The sequence below is a fragment of the Bubalus kerabau genome, chromosome 14 (genome assembly GCF_029407905.1).
Source record: "Bubalus kerabau isolate K-KA32 ecotype Philippines breed swamp buffalo chromosome 14, PCC_UOA_SB_1v2, whole genome shotgun sequence".
In the NCBI taxonomy this organism is placed as follows: domain Eukaryota; kingdom Metazoa; phylum Chordata; class Mammalia; order Artiodactyla; family Bovidae; genus Bubalus; species Bubalus kerabau.
Window position 1 is genome coordinate 63558304 of NC_073637.1, and position 27304 is coordinate 63585607.

At 43.8% G+C, this 27304-nt stretch overlaps 1 protein-coding gene and 1 long non-coding RNA gene across 2 annotated transcripts in view; both read right to left on the reverse strand.

Annotated features, from left to right (window-relative positions):
* BAALC (BAALC binder of MAP3K1 and KLF4) overlaps window positions 1–27304 on the reverse strand; it is an 86386-nt gene that overhangs the window by 44329 nt on the left and 14753 nt on the right. The gene's annotated exons all lie outside the window — the stretch shown is intronic.
* On the reverse strand, window positions 1579–24106 carry LOC129626990 (uncharacterized). The gene is made up of 3 exons (XR_008702365.1): window positions 23804–24106; window positions 9044–9234; window positions 1579–3876 (listed from the first exon to the last, which is right to left on the reverse strand). It is a non-coding gene; the product is annotated as an uncharacterized LOC129626990 (long non-coding RNA).

The window sequence follows — 27304 nt, forward strand, 5'->3', positions numbered from 1 at the left end:
TCACTCACGAAATCTGAAATGGATTAAAGACTTCAATGTAAGATCTGAAACTGTAAATCTCCTAGAAGAAAACATGGGAGGAAAGCTCCTTGACATGAGTCTTAGTTATGACGTTTTGCATTTGACAGCATAAGCACAAGCAATAAAAGCAAAAATAAAGAAGAGAGATTACATCAAGCTAAAATTCTTCTGCAGAACAAAGGAAAATATCAGCAACACGAAAAGGCACCCTACAGAATGAGAGAAAATATTTGCAAATCACGTATCTGAAAAAGGGTTAATATCCAAAATATATGAGGATTTCACATAGCTTAATAGTGAAAACACAACCCAATTTAAAAATGGGCACAAGATCTAAACAGAGATTTTCCCAAATGGCCAATAGGTACATGAAAAGGGGCTCAACCTCACTAATGATCAGGAAAATGCAAATCAAAACCACAATGAGATATCACCTCACACCTGTTAGAATGGCTATTATTTAAAAAAAAATGTTGGTGAGGATGTAGAAAAAGGTAAGACATGGGACTGTAGATTAGTGCAGCCGGTCAGGAAAACAGTATGGAGTTTCCTCAAAATATTGAAACTAGAACTACCATATATTCCAGCAATTCCACTTATGGTTATAGAGCTGAAGGAAATTAAATCACTGTCTTGAAGAGATATCTGCACCCTTGTTCACGGCAGTATTACTCACAATAGTCAAGATATGGAAACAATAAAATTCTATTGCTAGATGAATGGATAAAAAAATGTAATATGTTTATATATATACACAATGGAATATTATTCCGTCATAAAAAGGAAGAAATCCTACAATTTGTGACATGTATAAGTCTTGGGGGTATTATGGTAAATGAAATAACTCAGAGAAAGACAAGCATTGTATGATCTCATTTACATGTGGAATCCAAAAAAAACACTGAATTCATAGAAACAGAGAGTAGATTGGGAATTGTCATGGGTGGGGGTGCGAAGTAAATGTCAAATTTCCAGTTATACAATGAATAAGTTCTGGGGATTTAATGTACATCTTCATGACTATATAGTTATGCTATGCTATGCTATGCTAAGTCACTTCAGTCGTGTCCGATTCTGTGTGACCCCATAGACGGCAGCCTACCAGGCTCCCCTGTCCCTGGGATTCTCCAGGCAAGAACACTGGAGTGGGTTGCCATTTCCTTCTCCAATGCATGCAAGTGAAAAGTGGAAGTAAAGTCGCTCAGTCGTGTCTGACTCTTAGCGACCCCATGGACTGCAGCCTACCAGGCTCCTCTGCCCATGGGATTTTCCAGGCAAGAGTACTGGAGTGGGGTGCCATTGCCTTCTCCAATATAGTTAACAATACCATATTATATAATTGAGAGTTACTAAGAGAGCAGATCATGAAAGTTCTCACCACAAAAAAAGTTAACTGTATGATTAGATGAACGTGTTAACTAATCTTATTGCGGTAATCATCTTGCAATATATACATATATCAAACCATGTTGCACACCTTATACTTGTATGTTACGTTGGTTTATGTTATACGTCAATTATATCTCAATAAAGCTGGAAAAAAATGTGCTTTATTAGTACTACTGAGGTTAAACCCTACCTTTAAAAGTACCCGTCAGATACAGGATATTTTCACAATGCATTAGAAAGAATCAGTATACTTATTATAGTTAAACCTATTACGCTTATCAGTATATGTACTATAATAGTATAATGAGTTGAATTGTGCCCCCCCTAAATTCATATACTGAAGTCCTAATCCTCAGAACCTCAGAATGTGACCTTATTTGGAGGTTGTGGCAGATGGAACTAGTTAACTTAATTAGTTAAGATGAGATCATTGTCCTAATCCATAACTGGTGTCTTTATAACAAGGAGAAATTTGGACACAGACACACACACACAGGGAGAAGCCAAACAAAGGCACGAGTCAAGGTGATGCTTCTGCAAGCCAAGGACCCCAAAAGGTCATCAGCAAACTGCTAGAGGCTAAGAGAGAGGCACGGAAAGGATTCTCCCTCACCGCCCATAGGAGGAACCACCCTACCGGCACCATGATCTTGGACTTCAAGTCCCCAGAACTGGAAGAGAATAAATTCTTGTTGCTTTTCGGTTTCGGTTTTTAAACTAATTTAATCTGTGGCTGCACTGGGTCTTCTTTGCTATGCATGGACTTTCTCTAGTTGGTGCGGACGGGGGCTACTCTCTAGTTGCGGTGCATGAGCTTCTCCTTGCAGAGGCTTCTCTTCTTGAAGAGCAGGGGCTCTAGGGCACGTGGGCTTTAGTAGCTGTAGCACACGGGCTCGGTTGCCCCTCGGCATGTGGAATCTTCCTGGACCAGGGATCCAACCTGTGTTCCCTGCACTGGCAGACAAGTTTCCCCATCACTGGACCACCAGAAGAGAAAGTGAAAGTCCCTCAGTCATGTCCGACTCTTTGCGACCCCATGGACTGTAGCCCTCCAGGCTCCTCTGTCCATGGAATTCTCCAGGCAAGAATACTGGAGTGGGCAGCCACTCCCTTCTCCAGGGGCTCTTCCCTACCCAGGGATAGAATCCGGGTCTCCTGAATTACAGGCAGATGCTTTATTGTCTGAGCCACCAGGAGTGATGGACCACGGAGGAAGTCCCAATTGTTTTAAGTGATCCTGTCTCTGGTACTTTGTTGCAGCAGCCCTGGAAAATTAGCACACTTAGTATCAAAGAGAAAGGACTAGCAGAAATCAGAGATAGTGACAGGTAACTGAATCCTTTCTCAATGGCCCTGCTTGGGGAAGAAAGACATGAGATATAAACAGAGTAAACTCCCCAGTAAATTCACTCACTGAGGAATCTTTGATCACAGTGTTACCACTTGATTTTGAGGCCTGGGACAGAGCCCCATGCGCAACTCTCAAGCACCGTTTTTTGTTTGTTTGTTTGTTTTTAGGAAGGAATTTAGCCCACACAGGAACAAGGAAAGGTACTGACAAACTTCAGACTTTGATCAATTAAGGAGATAAAGGAGATATGTTACAACTCTGGGATAATCACTACAATAGAAAGAGAATGCAAAAGCTCCAAACTAGAATTCAGGAAAACATCAGAAGTGAGAAAAACGACAATCTAGAAGCTGAAAAGAGGTGGGGGGAATAGAGAAGCTTGGAAAAGAAAATTTGAAGAATTCCACTGGTCCATTTCTCAGCAGAAGTAGGAGGCGCCATGCTCCCCTGAGAGGAAGGGGCCCAAGACAGACGGGAATGGCGGCCTGCAGAGGCGGGTGAAGGTTTGGAGGGTCAATGAAAGGAATGGGAGATGAGGCCAATCTCGACTGAGTCAGAGGATCGATTTGCAGTCATCAGGACCTGGCTGAGGATTAAAATCACGGTTTTGGAGGACAGCCAATCAGCTATAAAAGACTAAATCAGGCAGAAAGCTGCTTGGTGCAAACAGAATCGGAGCACAAAGAAGGAGAAGGTGTTGAGGCTGTTCCAGCCAGGCTTTGGAGCCGTGAAGCCCAGGACAGGAAGACTGCTCTAGTCTGTGTCATGACACGTGTGCCCTCCCTTTAGAGAGAGCTGGATAATAAACTGAGACAGTCTTATGACTCAGATCCTGCTTTGATCATTCTCTAGAGGCAGCTCTACGTCCGGCAAGTTACAAATCAACCGAGCAAATGACTGTTCTCTGAGCAGATGGGTCTCCAGGCCTGCCCCCTCCCCCCACAGCCTTCTGTTGTCAGCAGCCCAGCAGTCACCAGTTGTCTTGGGCTGAGTCACCACTTCTGGTTGTCCCTCTCATCTAAGTTGATTCTCCTTGGCTTCAAGTTCAGAGGTGACTTCTTACTGTGTTTTTTGTCCATCATCCCTAGGTACACTTCATTTTGAATCCTCTGGGCCTGTTTGGAAGGAACAAAGGGTGGCAGAAGATAGCACGGACTGAAGGACATACAGACAGAATCCCACAGTCCCCAGCTGTGTGATTAAGCCTCTGTGAGTCAGCATTTTCTCACTCCTAAATTAGGGCTTGAATGCTGGGAGACTGAATGAGATAATCTATAAAGCACCTATTTTACTGTCTGACACATCGTAGGCACTCAGTAAATGGCAGATCTCTTCCTCCGTAGCTCTCAAGGTTTTGACCAGAATTCTGACTGGGGCCATGGTGTGGTAGGCAGAATAATGCCCACACCCCCAAATATTATTTAAATACTGCTCTCTTTTTTTAAGATTTTTTTTTTGATGTGAACATTTTTAAAAAAATCTTTATTAAATTTGTTACAATATTGCTCCTGTTTTATGTTTTTGGGTTTGGTTTGTTTTTTTTTTTTGGCCACAAGACATGTGGAATTTTAGCTCCCCAGCCTGTGATGGGACCCACACCCCCTGGATTGGGAGGTGAAATCTTTTTTAATTTTTCCTTTGGGAGATGAAGTCTTAACCACTGGACCATCAGGGAAGTCCCTGTTCTTAATCCCCATAAGTAATAGGGTGTTCCCTAATACATATAATTCCATAATACACTTAATCCCCTGTAAATGTATTAGGTTACCTGGCAAAGGGGAATTAAGGTTGTAGATGGAATCAAGGTTGCTAACTCCAATTAAGGTTGCTGTTTTAAGATGATTGTAAAGTAGATTATCATGGATTATCCAGTGTAATCACAAGAGTCCTTAAAAGTAGGAGGAGGCAGAAGAATAAGACTTAAAGGATGATGTGTTTGCAAAAGGAAGGCAGATGCAATTTCATTGACTTTGAGGATGGAGGAAGAGGCCATAAACCAGGAAGTGTGGGCAGCCTCTAGAAGCTGGAGAAGGAACTCTCTACCAGAGTACCCAGAGAGGAACCCAGCCCTGCTGACACTTCAGTCCAGGAAGACACCCCCCTCTCCACCCCTACAGCTTTTAACTTACAGACTGGAAGGTAATAAACTATGTTGTTTAAACTGCTACATATATGATAATTTGTTACAATAGCCACAGGAAATGAATATACCTGGTGTCATGGGAGTTTTTCCATCCAGACCACATAAAGGAATTCAGTTAGTATCCAACAGTGGTCTGCAACCTTAGGTATTCCAACACCACCACCATGACTTCTACGCTTGGGACCAATTTGAGTCATTAACCATACACTTAGTTTAGTGAGGAGTATGGAGCAGAGGTGATGGGGCTGGGTAGGTAGTCACCCCAAGATCTGTGTTGTAAAAGAATTGACCACTGCTAGCGATTCTGTGGCGACTGTGTTGTTGTTCAGTCGCTAAATCATGTCCAACTGCAAACCCATGGACTGCAGCACATCAGGCCTCCCTGTCCCTCACCTTCTCCCAGGGTTTGCCTAAGTTCGTGTCCATTGAATCAGTGATGCCAAGCAACCATCTCATCCTCTGTTGCCCCCTTCTCCTCTTGCCTTCAATCTTTCCCAGCATCAGGGTCTTTTCCAATGATTCGGCTCTTCACGTCAGGTGACCAAAGTATTGGAACTGTACTGAACCCTAAACGGCCCACCTGCTGCAGGGACCTCCTGACACCCAGGCCAGGGAGGCTCTCCCACTGGTTCTTATTTTCTTCTTGACTTCTCCCTGGGCCCTGCAGTGAGTCACGAGGAAGGAGGGAAGAGCTTGAAGGGTGCTGAAGCTGGAAGCCTCCTTCCTTGAACTGCCTCTGTGTGCAAGGCTGATGCTCTGCATCTAAAATACTTTGGAAACAGCCCCTGTGCTAGCCAGGCCTGCACTCTGCCAAAATGTTTTGGAGGTTAGCATTCAAACCACAGTTTCAGAGGCTGTATCTTCCCTGTGGCCAAGCCCGTGAGCCCTGGAGCAGACAGCCTGGAAGACCCAGATTCAAGTTCGTGTGCAGTCAGCTCCCTAAGGACCCATGATGACTAGTACGGCTCTGAGCGCTGTGCGGTCACTTCCTCTGCCTTGGGCTTCACTGTCTTCCATTCTCCATCTTGTAACAATGGCATTCCTCCTGCTAACCTATCCTATCCTATCTTTGACTTTATCTCTTAGTTATAAATCTGCTCCTCTCTCTCCCTTGTTTTGAACAACTTCCCAATTCTGCATCCCCCTCTCTTATCATTCTCTCCTGGGCTGCCAGGAATCCCAGGACCTGGCCTGGGCCTCACATTCCCTCTGGCCAGGAGCAATGACTCAGGGCTCCTGCAGTGGGTATAGTTGTCCTTCCTTGATCAGGAACTGAGAATTCTGCAACAATGGAAACAGTGACAGACTTTATTTTGGGGGGCTCCAAAATTACTGCAGATGGTGACTGCAGCCATGAAATTAAAAGACGCTTGCTCCTTGGAAGAAAAGCTATGACCAACCTAGTTCAGTTCAGTTCAGTCGCTCAGTCATGTCCGACTCTTTGCAACCCCATGAATTGCAGCACGCCAGGCCTCCCTGTCCATCACCAACTCCCGGAGTTCACTCAAACTCATGTCCATCGAGTCGGTGATGCCATCCAGACATCTCATCCTTTGTCATCCCCTTCTCCTGCCCCCAATCCCTCCCAGCATCAGAGTCTTTTCCAATGAGTATGACCAACCTAGACAGCATATTAAAAAGCAGAGACATTACTGACAAAGGTCCGTCCGATCAAAGCTATGATTTTTCCAGTAGTCATGTATGGATATGACAGTTGGACCATAAAGAAGGCTGAGCACCAAAGAATTGATGCTTTTGAACTGCAGTGTTGGAGAAGACTCTTGAAAGTCCCTTGGACTGCAAGAAGATCAAACCAATCAATCCTAAAGGAAATCAGTCCTGAATATTCATTGGAAGGACTGATGCTAAAGATGAAGTTCCAATACTTTGTCCGCCTGATGCAAAGAGCTGACTCGTTGGAAAGACCCTGATGCTGAGAAAGACTGAAGGCAGGAGGAAAAGGGGATGACAGAGGATAAAATGGTTGGATGGCATCCCCGAGTCAATGGACATGAGTTTGAGCAAGCTCCTGGAGTTGGTGATGGACAGGGAAGCCTGGTGCGCTGCAGTCCATGGGATCAAAAAGAGTTGGACATGACTGAGGAACTGAACTGAACTGAATAGAGACATCCCTAATTCCCGAGACCCTAAGGCCACCCTCTATCACCCCCATCCATCTCAGTACCACTTCCAACTCTCACTACTGAATATTCATCTCACAGTAATGATTGGCCTGCAGCCTCACCTGCCCAGTAAAACCATCAGCACCTTGAGGGCAGGAACCCCGTGTTAGTCATCGTCCAAGCCTGGAGCCCAGTACAGCCCCTGGCATATAATTGATGTTCACAAAGTCATAATGACTCCGCAGTGATCACCTCAGATCCATTCTGGAACAAGAGAGCTTAACCGCACACACTCTGCCAGGAACCAGCTGTCTGCCTGTAGAGAAACCACCTCTACTCGTAGCTGGAAAATAAAGGGGTTGGGCCAGGCCTAGGGCATGTCTGAGGCTCCTGTTCTGCTAGAAGTCTGTGACTCCTGGTAGAACTCATTGTGCTCCTGTGACCCTGTAATTGGTAGTTTTATTTGTGAGGAACAATTGCCCCAAAGCTGGGAGGAGATGGTAAATGTCATCCTAGGAACAATTCCTAACAAGCTCACCTAAAGGTCTTCAGGCTCCAGGGCCCCTGAGAGTCTAGACTAGTGGTTCTTAAGTGGAACGATGTTACTCCCTGAAGATGTTTTTGTTGTCAGCTGGGGGTTGTCTACCCCATTGGCATCTAGTGGGTAGAGGCTGGGGATGCTGCTAAACATCCTATAATGCACAGGACAACCTCTGTAACAAAGGATTTTCAGGCCCAAAGAGTCAACAGTGCTGAGGGTGAGAAATCCTGCCTTCAAGCATGCAATTGTGTTCCCACATTTGGTCTTAACCCCAACATTTTACAATTCTGAGAACAGACAATGTGTGATGAGTTTCTTTTCCACTGGCTAGACAGGATAACCCCAACGACTATGCTTTTATTTTCTTTTTGCCCCATAGGCTATAACAAGTTTTATATTTAATATTCTTACTTCAGCTTTCCTTCTATCCACCACCTATTAAAAACAACCACCACCACCAGTTTCGAACTTCCCTGTTGGCCCAGTGTTTGGGACTTGGCCTCCAGTGAAAAGGACGTGGATTTGGTCCCTGGTCTGGGGAGACTGCACACGCTGCAGGGCAACTAAGCCTGTGCACCCCGAGCCCGTGCCCCACACCAGGAGAAGCCACCGCGATGAGAAGCCCGCACGCCACGACTGGAGAGTAGCTCCTGCCCGCTGTCACTAAAGAAAGCCTTCCTACAGCGACCAAGACCCAGCATGGCCAAAATAAAGACAAATCAAAGAAAGAGATGGAAGGGACTTCCCTGGTGGTCTAGTTAGGACTCTGCACTGCAGAGGACATGGGTTCAAACCCTGTCAAGGAACCAAGATCCCACGTGGCACAATCAAACAAAACAAAAAACCACTTTCTCATGTATTTTTCGGAGCTATTTTTAAAATTATATTTTGTTTTTAAATTAAACTTTTTATTTGTATAGATTCATAAACAGTTGTGATGCCCAGAGCTCTCTGGGTCCTTTACCAGTTTCACAAAGAACCATATACAAGATAACAACCAGGGTGCTGACGTGGGTAAAATCTTTCCATCTTACTCAGATGTCCCCAGCTGTACGTGTATCCATTTGTGCATTTGCATTTAGTCCTATACAGCTTCACACATATGTAGGTTCACGAAACCATCACCAGAGTCAAAACACAGAATAGTTTCACCACCACAAGGATTCCTGCCACCCTTTTAGTGACCATACCAGCATACTCTCTTTTGACTTGGATTTATCAGCCTGCTGTGACCCTTATTAATGAGTTAGTAACACCTGTTTACTATTTGTATGAAAATTTAACATTTTGAGAAAATACACTTTGGGTTTTTTTTTTAAATATTTTGGCCACACCTTGCAGCATGTGGGATCTTAGTTCCCCAGCCAGGGATGGAACCCTGAATTGGAAGCACAGAGTCTTAACCACTGGGAAGCCAGGGAAGTCCTGAGAAATACACGTTGACATATTCCTTTGCCATTATGAAGTTACCCTACCTAAGCAGCAGCTCCAGGCTGAGCGCTGATGACAATGGTAGACCAGTGGTTCCTAATTTCTCCACCATTGAGTGTATTAATGAAAACCATCATCCTATATGCCAGGAACACAGAATGGCCGTGAGAAAGCGACTTCTCTTCTCTGTGATTCAGTTTCTTCTTCTCAAAAATGGGAATAAAAACAGCCCCTACTTCAAAAAGATCATGGAGAATTCAACAAGTTAATACACACAAAGCACTTAGAATAGTGTGGCACATAAATCCTTAATAAATTTTCGTTACAATATGTTCCCTCATTTAATATCCACAACTACCCTATTAGGTAAGTGCTCTTATTATTCCAGTACAATAGATGAAAAAACGGAGCTCAGAAAGTTCAAGTAATTTCCCCAGAATCTTAATCTAGTAAGAGACAGAGTCAGGATTAGAACTCTGGGCTCTATGACTCCAAGTATCACCTTTGCCCCACTCTGTGGGAATATCGTGCTTCTGGGCTAAGTCACTTCAGTCGTGTCCGACTCTCTGTGATTCCATGGGCTGTAGCCCACCAGGCTCCTCTGTCCATGGGATTCTCCAGGCAAGAATACTGGAGTGGGTTGCTGTGCCCTCCTCTAGGGGATCTTCCCGACCCAGGGATGGAACCCACATCTCTTACATCTCCTGCATTGGAAGGCAGGTTCTTTACCACCAGCGCCACCTGGGAAGCCTCCTGTGGGACTATTAAGCAGATGTATTCAGAGTGAAAACTAGAAACTTGGATCCCAGAGGAACACAGGTTGCTGAGAAGGAGGGGATTTGGTATGGGACAAGTGGCTATCAAAAGAAACCAAAATTCTGAGATCCAGATACCCCCAACACCTTATTTCTAGAGTTTCTCTATTCCTCTGAACAATAGAAACCCAAAAGAAAACCTTTTGTAAAACAAGTGAAATAATATTTTTTCTAAAATTTCTTCCCACACGAAGCTGCAAACACATGGGGGAAAGAAATCACTATTGATCAGCTCAAATGTATTCAGCACACCTAGCAAAGGGAAGCTACACAGCAGAAAGGCAGGAGGGGGACCCTGAGCCTCCACCCTTAGAAAGGAAAAGTTTTTGATTCACAGTTCTTTCTTTACTGATGTATTGATTTACATTGAGGCATAATGAAAAACTTCCGGGATCACGACTTAGGCAAGATAAAATCCCAGCCAATCCAGTAGCTTAGGAATTGAAAGCCAGGAGTTGGAAAAGGCTGGATCGTGAGCAGAGATTGAGTCATCCTCACCAGTCCCTCCCATCTCAGCTTCCTGGAGCTGGGACAGCACAGAGCAGAGGTTCCCAACGTTGTTGGGTCACAGGAATGAGATCCCCGGTGCACTGCACCGTGAGAAAAAGGCAGTCATGCAGCAGGTGTATGCGGGTGCTAGGAGGGTCCACGCCCCTTCTTAGGGGGGAGCTCTGCCTCCTTCCTCAGCAGTGACTTCCTCCCCGACATACTCACATCCCTCTCCCCCACTTTATTTTCTCCCCATAGCACTCATTTTTACATACCATGTGCTTTCCTTATTATTTTTTTAATCCATCATGCCTCACTTAGAACTGAAGCACGAGGGCAGAGGTTTTTATTTTGTCACTCTAATATTCTCTAGTGCCTAGAATAATACCTGGCACACAATAGCTTCTCAATAAATACTCACTGAATTAATTTAGAAATGGTTTTTTGTATATGTGTATGTGTGTGAAATATCCTTTCTGATGAAATGGTAGTAACAACAAACGACAGGCCTTTTTCATGCCCCGATGGAAAAATTAAAAATGAACAACTCTGCTGGGGGAGAATGGATACATGTATATGTGTGGCTGAGTCCCTTCGCTGCTCGCCTGAAACTATCACCACGCTGTTAATTGGCACACCCCAATACAGGCTTGCCAGGTAGCTCAGTGGTAATGAGTTTGCCAGCCGGATGTACGTTCAACCCCTGGGTCAGGAAGATCCTCTGGAGGAGGAAATGGCAACACCCTCCAGTATTCCTGCCTGGGACATGCCTTGGACAGAAGAGGCTGGCAGGCTATTTTCATGGTGTCTCCAAAACAGTCAGACACGTGTTAGCAACAACAACAAATACTCCAATACAAAATAAAAAGTTTTTATAAATGGCAATGCTTATATTACCATTCATGCACTCTTACACTTTTTTTCTCTTTTTAATTTTACACAATTAAAACAATTTTACTGGCCCATGAATTCTAAAAGTTTAGGGCTCCGGGGACTCAGAGAATAGTTTCAGAAAAAGGTAGGCTTGGTTTGAACCCGGCTCTACCAGCCATTTGATCTTAGGCAAATTCCTCTATATCTTTAAGCCTCAATAGTCTCACCTGCAAAACAGGAATAGTCATTGAGAGGATGATATATATAAAGCAGGGACCCGGTACAGAGTGAGTTTAGCTCAGTGAATAAATGATGCTCACCGTGTGATTCAGTCGTGCTCAAGGCAGGCCTTCTCCACTGAGGCCGCATCTCAGAAGTCCTTTTGGGGTTTGCTCTCTTGCTCCAGCTACACTGCTGACACCTGGGCCACCCAAAGGAGCTCATCTTAACTCAGTATTTAACTCCCTTGCTATAAATGGTAAACATTGAAAGGTTTCGAGGCCCTACTTCCAAGTTGCTCAAGTCCACTTGCCTGGAGGTGGTGACTTCTGAGATCCGTATAAATTAAGAGATTGACAAATGAATTCTTTTCCCCAGTATGACTAGAAAAGAGAGGAATCAGGTCAGAAACCACTGCCAAAAGGATATCCTTCAGAAATGATGACAAAACAATTCTGAAATTAGAACATAAATAACTGAGGACATAGAAATCATTTCCTGTCAATTTGATTTGCATACATTTTTTAATCTTTTGCCTTCATTCAAGCACAACTTGCCTTTTGTTGGAGTCCATGGTATTGGAAAGCTACGTTAATGAAGAAAAATGAGTGTTAAACTGGGAGCTGCGGAAGCAGAGAGCTGTCTCTGCTGCTTAGCCTTGAGAAAGACGGAGCTGAGTCCGAGCAGAGACCGATGAAAGTCTCTGGACTTTAACTGCTTACGGGGAGGAGGGTATGATGAGTAACTGGAGAGGGTAAAACAGTTCTGCCACATCTGACAAGCTCTGTCCTGTGTAATTCCATCCACGGAGATGGATGTGGGCAAGACTCCGTCAGCAGTGGTTCTCATATGTTCAAAATGATCTGAAAAAATTGGGGGAACCATGGCCAGACTGCTAGCTGCCATCTAACATTGCTGTCATTCAGTTGCTCAGTTATGTCTGACTGCGACCCCATGGACTGCGGCATGCCAGGCTTCCTTGTCCTTCACCACCTCCCAGAGTTTGCTCAAACTCATGTTCATTGAGTGGATGATGCCATCCAACCATCTCGCCCTCTGTTGAATGTTAGCCCTTTGTTTTTACCTTAATAACAGAATCTTGATTTTTAGCATAGCATGTTGCCACTCAGCTAAAAGACATTTCCCAGCTTCACTTGCAGCTTAATGTGGTCATGTGACTAATTCTGACCAATGACATAGAAATAACAAATGATGCTACCAGGGAGTTTCTTTAAAGGAATGAGGCAGGTCCTTCTCCATTCTCTTCCCCCATCTTAACATCTGTAATGTGGATGCCATGCCTGGACCATAAGTTCAAAGGCCACCCGAGAATGGCAGGGCAGTAAGCTCATGGCAAAGCATTGAGATAGAGGAAGCCTGGGTCCCTAAGGACTTGGGATATTGGCCCAGGAAGGAAACAGAGATTTATCCTGTTTTAAATCACTACTTTTTCAGGTTTCTTCTTCACAACTAAACCTAATCCTAACTGATAAAGGTTTTGACTTTTTATTTTGCCAAATAAAACTTTAAAAAATCAAACTACTGCATATCATCACATGATGAAATACCAGAATAAAGAATTGTCTTTTGAATTGAATACTTTTTTTTAATTCATCCAATAATCATTGAACATTTACTATGTGGCAGGCACTGTCATAGGGCCTGGAGGACAGCAGTGAGCATATGAAGGAGACACAGCACTTACCCTTGTAGGGCTAACACTGCAGTGACACTATGTAAAGCTTGCCAGGGACTCCCTGGTGGTCCAGTGGTTAAGAATCTGCCTTCCAGTGTTGGGGGCGGGGGGTGGCAGGCGCATGCTGGATCCCTGGTCAGGGAACTAGGATCCCACACGCCCCAGGGCAGCTGGACCTGCGCACTGCAACTGGAGAAGCCCACATGACTCAGTGAAAGATCCCCCTGTCGCAGCTTAGACCCAATGCAGTCAAAAATAAAATTCATAAACAAATATTTTTTAAAATGGAAGAAAGGAAGTAAAGCTTGCCAAACTGGCTGTTTCTCATTTTACTGCAAGCCAATGATAACTCGCAGAAGTTCTTCTGATAGAAGAACTGTACAAAAAAGATCTTCACAACCCAGATAATCACGATGGTATGATCACTCACCCAGAGCCAGACATCCTGGAATGTGAAGTCAAGTGGGCCTTAGGAAGCATCACTATGAACAAAGCTAGTGGAGGTGATGGAATTCCAGTTGAACTATTTCAAATCCTGAAAGATGATGCTGTGAGAGTGCTGCACTCAATCTGCCAGCAAATTTGGAAAACTCAGCAGTAGCCACAGGACTGGCAAAGGTCAGTTTTCATTCCAATCCCAAAGAAAGGCAATGCCAAAGAAGGCTCAAACTACTGCACAATTGCACTCATCTCACACGCTAGTAAAGTAATGCTCAAAATTCTCCAAGCCAGGCTTCAGCAATACGTGAACCGTGAATTTCCAGATGTTCAAGCTGGTTTTAGAAAAGGCAGAGGAACCAGGGATCAAATTGCAAACATCCGCTGGATCATCTAAAAAGCAAGAGAGTTCCAGAAAAAAATCGATTTCTGCTTTATTGACTATGCCAAAGCCTTTGACTGTGTGGATCACAATAAACTGTGGAAAATTCTGAAAGAGATGTGAATACCAGACAACCTGACCTGCCTCCTGAGAAATCTGTATGCAGGTCAGGAAGCAACAGTTAGAACTGGACATGGAACAACAGACTGGTTCCAAATAGGAAAAGGGGTACGTCAAGTCTGTATATTGTCACCCTACTTATTTAACTTCTATGCAGAGTACATCATGAGAAATGCTGGGCTGAAGAAGCACAAGCTGGAATCAAGATTGCCGGGAGATATCAATAATCTCAGATATGCAGATGACACCACCCTTATGGCAGAAAGTGAAGAGGAAATAAAAAGCCTCTTGATGAAAGTGAAAGAGAAGAGTGAAAAGTTGGCTTAAAGCTCAACATTCAGAAAACAAAGATCATGGCATCTGGTCCCATCACTTCATGGCAAATAGATGGGGAAACAGTGGAAACAGTGGCTGACTTTATTTTTCTGGGCTCCAAAATCACTGCAGATGGTGACTGCAGCCATGAAATTAAAAGATGCTTACTCCTTGGAAGGAAAGTTATGACCAACCTAGATAGCATATTCAAAAGCAGAGACATTACTTTGCCAACAAAGGTCCGTCTAGTCAAGGCTATGGTTTTTCCTGTGGTCATGTATGGATGTGACAGTTAGACTATAAAGAAAGCTGAGCACCGAAGAACTGATGCTTTTGAACTGTGGTGTTGGAGAAGACTCTTGAGAGTCCCTTGGACTGCAAGGAGATCCAACCAGTCCATCCTAAAGGAGATTAGTCCTGGGTGTTCATTGGAAGGACTGATGTTGAAGCTGAAACTCCAGTACTTTGGCCACCTGATGCAAAGAACTGACTCATTGGAAAAGACCCTGATGCTGGGAAAGATTGAAGGCAGGAGGAGAAGGTGACGACAGAGGATGCTATGGTTGGATGGCATCACCAACTCAATGGACATGGGTTTGGGTGGACTCCGGGAGTTGGTGATGCACAGAGGGGCCTGGCGTGCTGCGGTTCGTGGGGTCTCACAGTCGGATACAACTGAGCAACTGAACTGAACTGAATGATAACTTGGTCAGGACTGATACTGGTCCACATGACATATCTGAGAACCACTGCCTAAAGTGGGATTATGGCATTGTCTGCAAACTCAGATACATATTAAGCATTGCCTGTAGCCTGTAGCTCACATATTAACTACTGCTTCCAAAATGTAGGTAGACTCAAAAAAAGGAAATTCATTTAAAAGCATTACTGAATTCATAATATCTTTCTGTCAATTTGGTGGGGGGTGGGGTCAATTTTTCTCAATCACTGAACACTGAAAGTTTGGGACATTATACTGAATACTGAAATTTTTTGGCATTATAAAATAATTACTGTACTCAAAATGTGAGAAAACAAGTATCTTTTTTTCTTATAACCATTTTCGTTCCTAAGGATTGTGAAAGATCACTGAATCCTGTTTCCATAGTTTTCCATGTGAGCACTGAGAAGACTCTCCCTTTTAAAATTCTTGGCTTAGAGACCCTGATAGTTTCTCCCTATTCAGGGTACACTTTCTAAGCTATTTAGAGTCACTTGTCCCTTAAGGATTCCCCTGAGATACTGCCTTTGCTAAGATCTAATGGCATTAATCCATACAGGTTGGAACGGAGCTGAATAGTCAAAACCTCTGTCCTCATAACCCATAGGACAGTGTTAAAAGGGACAAGTTGCTGAGCAGGTGAGGCAGAAATCATCTGCCAAGGTCTCACCGTGGGTACAGATTCCCCACTCCAAGAAAGCAACACCGTATTGGACCTTGGGACCACACGGTCCTTTGAAGTGGCCACCTCTCGGCAAAGAGTTGAAAGCAATGCAGTTGACCTCAGAACAGTCTGAGCACTGAATTTCATAGGGAATAAAAGACGACCAGGTGAAACTTTCAGTCTAGTTTCTGTTCCCAGGCATCCTGACAGACAGTCCTTGTGCAGTCCAGCCTTAGAAAGAAGATTCTTCCAACCAAATTACCTTGGGAGAGATTGCAAGAACACTTATAAAGCAAAGACAGCAGGCAGTTCTGGGAGAGCATTTATGATCTGTGTGATAAACAGAAATGTCAGAAGGATCTGATGTTATACCTCATAGATGTGTGTGTGTGTGATCATATATGTAAAAGAGCTCAAACAGGCAAGATGGGTGAGAGGCAGCAGGAAATGGGAGCTGCCCTTTCTGATGGGAGGACCAAAGAAACACCTGTGTGGCATGGCCTGTAGTTCTGGCCAGTCTGTGGACTCCAGTAACCTCAGGATGGACCCAGACGTGTGAATTTCCTCAGTGACACCACTGTGATTCAGTCACTCCTGAATTCATCTCAAGTGTCGTTTCCCAGAGTGAATTCTTCAGAACATTATGTTTCCAGAATGATAACTGGGATTCTGTTATACCCAAGCAGGAGGAGAAGGGGATGACAGAGGATGAGACAGTTGGATGGCATCACCGACTCGATGGACATGAGTTTGAGCAAGCTCCGGGAGTGGGTGATGGACAGGGAAGCCTGGCATGCTGCAGTCCAAGGGGTCGCAAAGAACTGGACACGACTGAGCGACTGAACTGACTGATTCTGTTATAAGTTTGGGCAACTCTTCATTAAACAAAGGTGTATTTGTTATTATTTTCTTTTAAAAAGCATTTACTTATTTATTTGGCTGCACTGGGTCCTCGTTTTGGCACACAGGATCTTCCATTGCGGTGCACGGACTCTGGTTCAGGCACACGGACTCCAGAGCAGTGGCGGTATGTGGGCTTAGTTCCCCGACCAGTGACTGAACCCATATCCCTTGCACTGCAAGGTCCTACTATACAGCACAGGGAACTATATTCAATATCCAGGGATAAGTCATAATGGAAAAAATATTCAAAAGAAAGTTTATATATGTATATGTATGTATAACTGAATGTTATACATGTACATATACATATAACTGAATCACTTTGTTGTACAGCAGAAATTAACACAACACTGTAAATCAACTATATTTCAATTAAAAAAAAGAAGAAATGGGTTTCTGTATCCTCAGGTCTGTTACAGGTTCAAACAATCACGAATCATCCTTTGTACATCATACATTTCCAGGTTTCCTTCCCCACCTTTGCAGTTCATAAGGTGAGCCCAGAAAACCAGCAAGTTGATACGCCCATAGCAGATACCCAAGGTCTCGGCAGTGGTGCCATGAACACCAGGGAGGAAGCCCCGCCCAGGGCTTGGAAGGAAGACTGCTCCTGGCTGTGCCTGACATGACAAAAAGCGACCTTGTTTCAATTTGTTCTCACCACACAAATAACTTTCTCCTTTATTCCCAGAACACACTGGCATTTTTTCAAGGGGTGATATGCCAGAGGGGTTTCCCGGACGACCGAACTAGAATTTTTGTGTACTTGTCCTTTCCTGCACCAAGTCCATCTTGAAGCAGGAGGCTGGAGGGGTAGCTTCAGGGTCTTGTCCCCCTTCAGAGTTTAATGAACTATCAGCTTCTGGGGTCCAAATTCTTTTGAAGCTGTGCTGTGTACTGGGTGCAGAATTTTCATCCTCAATTGTTTACAATCAAAGCCATTTTTCCAACAAAAACACATTTAATTGTGCCAGAAGGTGGAATTTTCATGTCTCTATTCCATAGTTAAGGTCAAGTGGATTTAAGTGAGCTTTATGAAAACAAATACCAATATCTCCACATTATCTGAATAGGTGGAAAAATAATTCCAGGTTCTAGTAGTATAGGGAGGGCCATTTTTTTAAGGTGTGACTTTTATAAAGAGTTTTTGAGGATGTACCTGTTTTGTATACTTTCTAGCAGAGAGACTTCAATGTTCAAGCATCTATTGTGTATCTGGGGATGTCTGGCATGGATTCAGGGTGCCTCATGTGGCCCCAGGGTGTCTAGCATAGATCCTGGAGACATCTGCTGTGGATTCAGGGCATCTGGCACAACCTGGGATTGTCCAGTGTGGATCAGGGTGTCTGATATGACCCTGGGGTATCTAGCATGGACCCTGGGGTGTCCAGCACAGAATGAGGTGTCCAGCATGGGCTTTAGGGTATCTCTGCTAGGATAACTCTTGCTCATTGTAAAAATGGTTTTCTTTTCATAGCCTCTTCCTTCTTCATGTGATAAGTTTGAAAAGTAACTCCTTTTTCTGGTTCCTGTGAAGACTGGGGACTGGGGCAAGGATCATAACTGATTTTGCATTCTTCATTTCATGCTATTCACTTCTGACACCACTGTTACTAGTGACTTAGACTCAAACTGTTAAGGTTTACATTGAGTAATATTTTTCCTGCTCCTTTAGAAATTTTTGGAAACGAGATTATTGAAACCAATTGATTTAACTTTAGATACCGTTGGAAACCTCTGGCCTTAGTGGATGGTTCTGGCATAAATATCATTCACACTCACCTTTTTCCAGGGACGACTGCACACTTTCTTTAATCTGGGTCAATGTGCCTAACAATGCAGGGGTCAGCACAGTCCTGGGGAGACCGAGGTCATATTCTTGTGCTTCCATTTGGATGATAATTGTGAAAAATATTACATGCATATTTGTGATCATCCGGATGATTTCAGCTCAGTAGAATTCCATGATTTGGTGACCATGTTTGCATTGATTTTAAGGCTCTGTTGGTACCAAGTGCTTTAATAGTCTTGAAGTATAAAGAAAGGAATGTACAAACAAGACCTCTGCACTGTGTATGTGAAGGGGAAATGGCCTCGTGGAAAAAGAGTCATTTAAATGGAAAAAAGGTAAGAGATTCGAATCATCCCCCAACACAAGGAAATACAGGGGGCTGATCTGGAAACAAGGGCATCCCAGCATAAGCAGCTGTGCTCCCGTCCTTACAGCAACCCACCTGCAGTAAGAGTACTGCATGCTGAAAGCTGGAATCACCGTTAAGATGAAGAGTAACTGCGATAGTGACCATGACTCAAATGATGGTCCACTGTGTTCCAACATCAAATGCATCAAGTGGATGAAAGTGAAATAGAAAATAAGCAAACGTATCTTTCTACCACGAAAACTAACAGTCGTGAATCAGCTTCTACAAAATTACCTGTGAAATTAATGCTATTATTCAGAATGTAAATTAATAATAATTATTCATTATTTTAAAATTTAATAATTATTCAGCTATTCTTCAGGCTTTCTTGTTTGTGAATTTCTCCTTTGTGAATTATTCTTTGTCTTACGACTGTGTATGAGTTGTAAGGAGTGGCTCTACCTAATTTAATGTGTATATATTTAAGCAAATTTTAAGTCTGTTATCCACAGGTCAATTAATCTTTAAACCTGTGAGGTTGGCATTATTTTTCCCATTTCTATAGGGAAATGGGAGCTTAGAAGATATACAAATTTGTCTCAGCAAATACGCAATCCAGAGTAGAAATCAGGTTATTATCATTCTCACAAACTTCTACAGCCTTCCTAAAGCCAAAGATGCATCCTTGGATAGGACATGTGGCCTTTGGATCATTTGGTCAAAAAGGAATTCACCCAAAAGCAATTCACTGGAAGACCCATTTGCCAAAAGCTAATTAGTCAAATGGGCTTCCCAGGTAGCTCAGTGGTAAAGAACCTGCCTGCCATTGCAGGAGACGCATGTTCCATCCCTGAGTTGGGAAGATCCATGAAGAAGGAAAGAGCAACCCATTCCAATATTGTTGCCTGGGAAATCCCATGGATGGAGGAGCCTGGTGGGTCTCAAGAGAGCCAAGTTCACAGGGTCTCAAAAGAGCCGGACATGACTGAGTAACTAACCAACAACAATTAGTCAAATACTCTTTTCACTGAAAAACAAAAAAGCCAAACAATCAATCCCCCAAGTACTATCAGTCAATTATTTTAAAGGCAGTTCAGAAAAGTCTGCTGGAACAATATGCTGTCCATGCAGATTCAGACAAAGGCAGGGCAGGGGCTGGAAGTGGAACAGGGGCAGAGTGGAAGTCCAGCAAAAATGGATTTAAAGGAAAGTCTCATTATTGACACTTTAAAGAATCCTGGACTAGCAATTCCGAGATAAAGCAGCCACAGCAAAGTTGAGGCAGAACCCAAACTAGGGGCAAAGTCTTAGGTATTCAGTGGATTCACTAACAGGATTCATTTATTTGTGAAGAGTTGGGCTTTGAACTGGTAGTTCTTTCCTGTGAAGTCTCTATCTTGAGTGGGAAGCCCATCTCACCTGGGCTTCCAGAGTTCAGCCAGGTCCTTACTCCAACCTGAGAGGTAAACAGAGGTGGGGGAGGCAGGAAGTCTGGTATCGAGAACTTTCCTTAAGGCTCCTGTCTCCCCATTGCTGCTCTCTGCTCTGCACAGGTTGCATGGTCGCCCAGCATTTATTAATGTGCCTTTAAGAATTCATGTTCCCAGGGCTTTCCCTGGTGGCTCAGTGGTAAAGAATCCACCGGCCAATGCAGAGGACACAGGTTCAAACCCTGGTCCGGGAAGATCCCACATGCCTCAGAACAACTAAGCCCATGCACCACAACTACTGAGCCTGTGCTCTACAGCCCATGAGTTGCAACTATTGAGCCCACGTGCCACAACTACTCAAGTCCACATGCCTAGAGCCCATGCTCTGCAACAGGAGAAGCCACCACAATGAGAAGCCTGAGCACTGCAACTACAGAGAACCCATGTGCAGCAATAAAGACCCAGCACAGCCATAAAGAAATCAATCTTAAAAAAAGAATTCATGTTTCCAGAGCAAGGGAGAAAGTCCGAGCAATGGCCACCAGCAGAGGCAAAGGATTTAGTTACCAGGGGAGGATGAACTGATCCACCCAACAGGAGGTCCTTAGAAGAATCTATGTGACGGCACCACTAGAGTCTGGGTTGCATGAACAATTTGGGGGACCCAAATTGGATTCTGGAGAGTCTCAGCGATCTCAGGAAAAAGAGGTGGCAGGAGACAAAGGAAGAAGTCATACTGAGTTCACTGTTGCTGGAAGATTTTCCAGTGTTTGGGTCAAAATGAATGGGGACATATTTGGATTCTTTTTTTTTTTCTTCCTTGATTGGCTTTCCTAAACTTCACCTGGCTCTGCTTGGCTTGATGATTTTCCAAAGAAATCAGATAGGCATCTTAAAAGTCAGCCAGAAAAATAAGACACAGATGTGTGCTACATAATGACATTTCATAGTCTTCAAAATTAAGACATACACTAAATGAAACTTCCAGATAACAAAATGGCATAGAGAACAAATTCTTGTTTCTGGGAGAATCACCTTCTGTTTCTCAAAGCACATTTCACTTCTAAGAACACTATGCCACATAGCAATATTCATCTGTGTTAGTTTCTCAGGGCTGCTGTTAACAAAGTACCACAAACTGGGTGGCTTGAAAGAAACAGAAATTTGTTTTCTCACATTTGTTTCAGAGGCTGGCAGTCTGAAATGAAGATGTTGGCAGAGCTGGTTCTTTCCGGAGGCCCTGAGAGAGAAAGCCTGTTCTATGTCTCTCTCCCAGCTTCTGGGAGTTGCTGGCAATCCTTGGTATTCCTTGGCTGGTAGAGGCATCACTCCAGTCTCTGCCTCTGACTTCACATGGTATTCTCCTCTTTGTGTCTGCATCCAAATCTCCTTCTTATAAGGACATTTGTCACTGGATCAGAGTTCACCTTAATCCAGTGCAAAATCATCTTAACTTGATTACACCTGCTAAGACCCTATTACCAAATAAGATCCCATTCACAGGGGTTAGGGTCACTGGGGCTCAGGACCTGAACAGATCTTTCTGGAAGACACAAGTCTATCCACTATCTCATCCAATACAAAACCATCTGAACCAGCAAATCCTTTTTCTATACTATAACCCAAGGTTTTACTTTTTTTAAACCAGGCTCAGTGAACTCCAATTTTCCAAATGGAAAATGTTATAACTGCAATTGCAACTAGGTCTGTCCCACTCAAGCCCTTCAGTAACATCTACTTCTATATCATCCCAACAGCAAGACCTGCACCAAAGAAAATCAAAACTTAGGTAACAAAATAAATAAATACTCATGGCATCATTTTGAGGCATAATTAGGGAGTCAAGTGACTCATCAAGGCAAAAGGATTACACTTCATCCAGAATTAGATTCTCGATTTGTTGTATGAACCAATCATTAGAATTAACCTGTAAGACATGTATTTTCAGAGCGCATTGGATTTAATCATCCTAATGTGTCCTGTGACTACGGCAAGCTAAGTCAGTTTGGGCATTGTGGAATACAAATCCAGTTCAGATGTGTATTCAGAATTACACCCAGAGAAAGAGATTAAAAAGATATGCTTTTCTTTTAAGAGGATTGTTACCAGGCTTTTAAAGATGCCCAAGCACCTCATTAATGGTTAATGTGTTCACCAGGTTTGTACAAATTCAACAACCCAGAGACACATTCAAATGTTTATTTAACCACTCTGGAGATTTAAAAAAAAAGAAAATTGGGTCTTTCTGGATAACAATAAATCACTAGCTCCCCCTCCCCACCATGCTGGCTATGGAAGAGCCCCTTGCCAGTGTCCTGCCCATATTCCAAAACATGGAGGGAGGTGGTCCCTCTCCACTCACTTGCAACATCATCTCCACTTCAAGTCCTGATTCAAGGAGGTCCCTGGCAACACAGAAAGTGTTTCCGAGGCCTGAAAGAGCAGCCTGAGAAAGTAGGACTCTCTCCTCAATGATGAAGATGTAGTTTCTGCCTCCTCCTTATTTATCTTCCTCCATCCCCTTTTATTCTCCCAAGGCTGATCAGAGTGCAGCGGAAATAATGGTCAGAAGGGGAAAAAAGTAACATAGGGAAATGGGGAAACAGTGATTGGATAACCCAGGGTGGTTTCACAGAGGGCATGGCTTCGGGGTTGGATTCGTACAAGAACGAGCAAACGTGAAGGTAAAATGTTCCATCTGAGCAAGTGAGACTCAAGGCATAGAGAAGAAAGGAAAGAGCAGGCCGAGGAAGCTTGTGAGGACTCTAGTGTGGATGTGGAAGGACAGAAGGTTCAGGCCAGAGGGCCATGGGCCTGGAAGGCCAGGCTGGTTTTCATCATCTGTCCAGTAAGAAACAGAGGTCACAAAGCACCCGGGGGCATGAGTGATAGGATCACATCCATGCTCCAGACAGACTCTGGCAGGAGTGTGCGGAATGACTGAAGAAATGAAAGGTCAGAAGTAAACGAGAGGACTTCCCCAGTGGCGCAATGGATTAAAAAAATCCACCTATACAGGGGACGTGGGCTCAATCCCTGGTCCGGGAAGATTCCACATGCTGTGGAGCAACCACACGCCTAGATCCCGTGCTTTGCAACAAGAGAAGCCACTGCAGGGAGAAGCCTGGGCACAAGGGAAAATAGTCCCCACTCACCGCAACCAGACAAAGCCCGTGCACAGCAACAAAGACCCAGCACAGCCAATGTAAATAAATATAAATGTGTTTTTAAAACGAAGTAAATGACAGGCTCAGAGCCTCCATGGAGGTAATCCCAGTCCTGCTTCCCCTGCCCCTGGAGCGAAGCCCACACTCTTGCCCATCACCCATGAGGTGGGGGCTACACATTCCGTCCCCTACAAGCTCATTCCAGCCTTAGGGCCTCTGCACTCGCCGGGGCTGTCCAGGAGCCCATCGGCCCCGAACGTCCACAAGGCCCACCCTGCTTTCCACTCACAGTTGAACTCACATATCACTTCCTCAAAGAGGCCTTTCCTGAGCACCCAATCTGTTAGCCCCCACCCTATCCCCAGTCCCATCTCTTTCATTACCTAGGGTTTGTTTTTTTTCCCCACATGCTTACAAATATCTAAAATTACCTTGGTAATTACCATTACTATCACCGTCACACCCCATCCGAACATAAGCTCCAAGAGCAGAGTCTTGTCTGTCTGGTTCTCTTCTACAATATCTAAAACAGTGCCCCCTACCACCCACAGTGGGTGCCGAAGAGCATTTGTGGAAAGGAAGGAAGGAAAGGAGAGAGTTGCTCACTAGCTGAGGAACCCAAAACAATTCAACTGAGCTTGTGGTCTGGGGAGAGACAAGCCTGGGGTGATGAGAGAGGTGCCTGCCTTGCCACCAGATTGCCCCACGTGCAGGAAGGTCAATGGGAGGCTGTTCAAAGGTGAGAATGCAGGAGGCCCTGAATTAAGGCACTAGTCGGGGCCTAAAGAAATCAATTCAATCCAAGAGGCATTTCAGAGACAGTCTGTGGGATTTGGTTCCACATCAGATATGCAAAAAGAGAGATAAAGGTGGGTGTAAGACAAAAATAACTCTGAAGTCTTGCACCCAGATAACCAAAGGATGACTGTGATAAACAGAGAGGGAATGCACAACAGGATAGGCAGGTGTGTAGAAGAAGAGGTTAATCTGTTTGTGGGAAAACTGAATTGGAAGCACCTGGCTGACAGCAGGGTTTCCCCGGTGGCTCAGGGATAAAGAATCTGCCTGCAACCTCAGAAGACTGGGGTTCGATCCCTGAGTTGACAAGATCCACTGGAGGAGGGCATGGCAACCCACTCCAGTATTCTTGCCTGGAGAATCACATGGACAGAGGAGCCTGGCAGGCTCCAGTCTAAACGGTCACACAGAGTCAGACACGGCTGAAGCGACTTAGCACGCATGCACAGCTGACAGCAGCCAGATATCTTTGGAGCAGTTGGAAATATGATGATTTCCCCAGGAGTGAGTATGCTTAATGAAAGAGAGACTGGAAAGGACATGAAGAGCCACATACCTATAGGAGGAGGGTGAGGGGGAACCAGGAAAGAGGATTCAAAAAGGGAAAATGAGGCAGAGAAAACATAAGCAGAGGTAGAAGGGAAACTCACCAGTGGTGGGGGTGCTGAAACCAAGGGAGAAGGTTGATTTTGATCTTTGATGTGGGCAGAAGAGATTAGCCAGATCAACGCACTGCATAGAGCTCCGACTCTGCATTTACAATACCACTCTTTGTGAGAAGAGTTTCAGTAGATTCGCAGGCACATAAATCTCCTGTACTGCAATCTACTGCCTGTGAAGGAATCCATGTGGACCCATGGGCATCACCCCTGTGAGACTTGGGAAAAGGGGAAACTGATGCAAATAGTAATTCCCATGAGGCTCACTGCACCACAGTGATCAAGCCCTTTGTTTCTGATCCAGGAGTCTCCTGTCTTAACAGCTTCCAAGACAGTGTCACAGGCTAACTAGCCAGATAAGATCTCAGAACTTCCACAGTTGTTAAAACTGCCATGCTCTTCTAGAACCTTGCCATTCCTTCTTCAAGGGACGGTGTATAATTCCCTCCCTTTGAACCTGGCCAGGCTTGTGACTCACTTGTAAGCAAGAGAATGCAGGAGACGTGACACCCCCATGAGTTCCAAGGCTAGGTCGTGAGAGTTAATACAGCTTCTGCCTTTATAGCTGGGACATGCGCTGGAGCTCAGAACAGTTATGTAAACAAACTGACTGTCCCGAGGCCACCATGCCATGAGGAAGCCCAAACTAGCCCAGGCAGAAAGACCATATGGAGGAGCCCCTGGACTGTACTCCGAGGGAAATGCCCAGCCAGCTCCAGCTGCTCCACCCGAGAGCAAAACCCCAAAAATTTCATTCACTAAATAACTATAGGGACTTTTTGCTCTTCAAATATTTTGAAGAGCATCCTCCAAGGATGAAGATTTGCAACTACTGAATATGGTCAAAAAAATAGGTCTAGAGATGTAAACAGATTGTATGTGTCTGGGAAAAAGGCAATTTGCCCATAATCACATGAAAAGAACAGCAACCTCACTCACAGAGATGTACATTAAAACTACCCATTTTCTTACCCATTAAAGTGACAAAACTCCCTATGTTGGACAGTATACTCTGTTGGCAAAAATATGGGACAATAGGCACTTTCAGACACTGCTGATGGGAATGCAAAATGGTAGAAATCCTGTGGAGGGGGATCTGGCAATACCTGTTTGCATTCAGCCTTTGGCCGAGTCATCCCGCTTTTAATAATCTATCTAAAGATACATTAGCAGAAGTGAAAAAACTTATGGACAAGACTAGCTGCCTAGTAAAAGTCTAGGGACAACCCCAGTAAACTGTGACACAGCCACAGAACGGAGTACTATGCAGTTACAAAAAAAGAATGAGTAATTTATATACTGCTCAGAAGTGGTCTCTGGAGTATATTATTAAGTGAAAAGGCCAAGGCACAAAACAGAGGGTACAGTATGCTACCTTTTATCTTTAAAAGGGAGAACACGTGACTGTATGTATTTGTGTGTGTGTACATATTGTATAAATACATCAAAGTGAAAGTCGCTCAGTCCTGTCCGACTCTTTGCGACCCTATGGGCTATCCAGTCCATGGAATTCTCCAGGCCAGAATACTAGTGTGGGTTGCCTTTCCCTTCTCCAGGGGATCTTCCCAACCCAAGGATCAAACCCAGGTCTCCAGGTCTCCCACACTGCAGGCGGATTCTTTACCAGCTGAGCCACAAGGGAAGCCCTAAATGTAGAGGAGGACAAAGGGTATACAGGGGCTAGAAATAGAAGTTAGACTTCTTAAATGGAGCTTGTTTTGCAGATTTGTCATTGGACACATGTAAAATTTTTACCTAAGTATAAAACAAAATTAAACTAAAATTTTAAAAAGCAACAATTTGGCCACAAAGTTTACAAATGCACTTACCTCTCTAATAGCAAGTTGATAGCTTAACCATATACAGCAAGAAATTATTTCAAATTACTGTTAAACATAGCACTCTAACTATATAGTTCTATTATGCTATACCCTAAGGACAAAACCCCACAAAAATCTAAAAATATTTTCAGTAGCATATTGTTAGATATACAAAAAGTAAATAAGGACTTATAATGTTGTTAGGAACCAAGACTTTCAGCATTTAAAAAGAATATAAAATAAAATAAATAAGGAAAGCCCTACAATTGAAAATTTTGAACTGAAAATATCAATACAAATATCTCTTTAAAAAAGAAAACAACTCCTAGCTCTGTCCACTGCAAAGGTTCATAAACAACAAACTCAATAGCAATGAACACTCCAAGTGCCCAAGCTGTAGTCTCTAAATATCATATTTCAATGAAAAGAACCAGGACTCCTCAGGGAAATGGTTAATTCCAAGTCTAGCACAGGAAAAAATACAATATAAGTCTAGAAAAAATATCACAACAGAAAGCAAGGACTATCAAAGACCGAGTTGTGTAAAAAGGAATTGAACTGAGAAGCTCCCTTTCATCAAAGATGGAACCGTTTAGAAACATACACATACATGGATAATAATAGGTGCAACAAACTAAAACTCATCAAATATGCT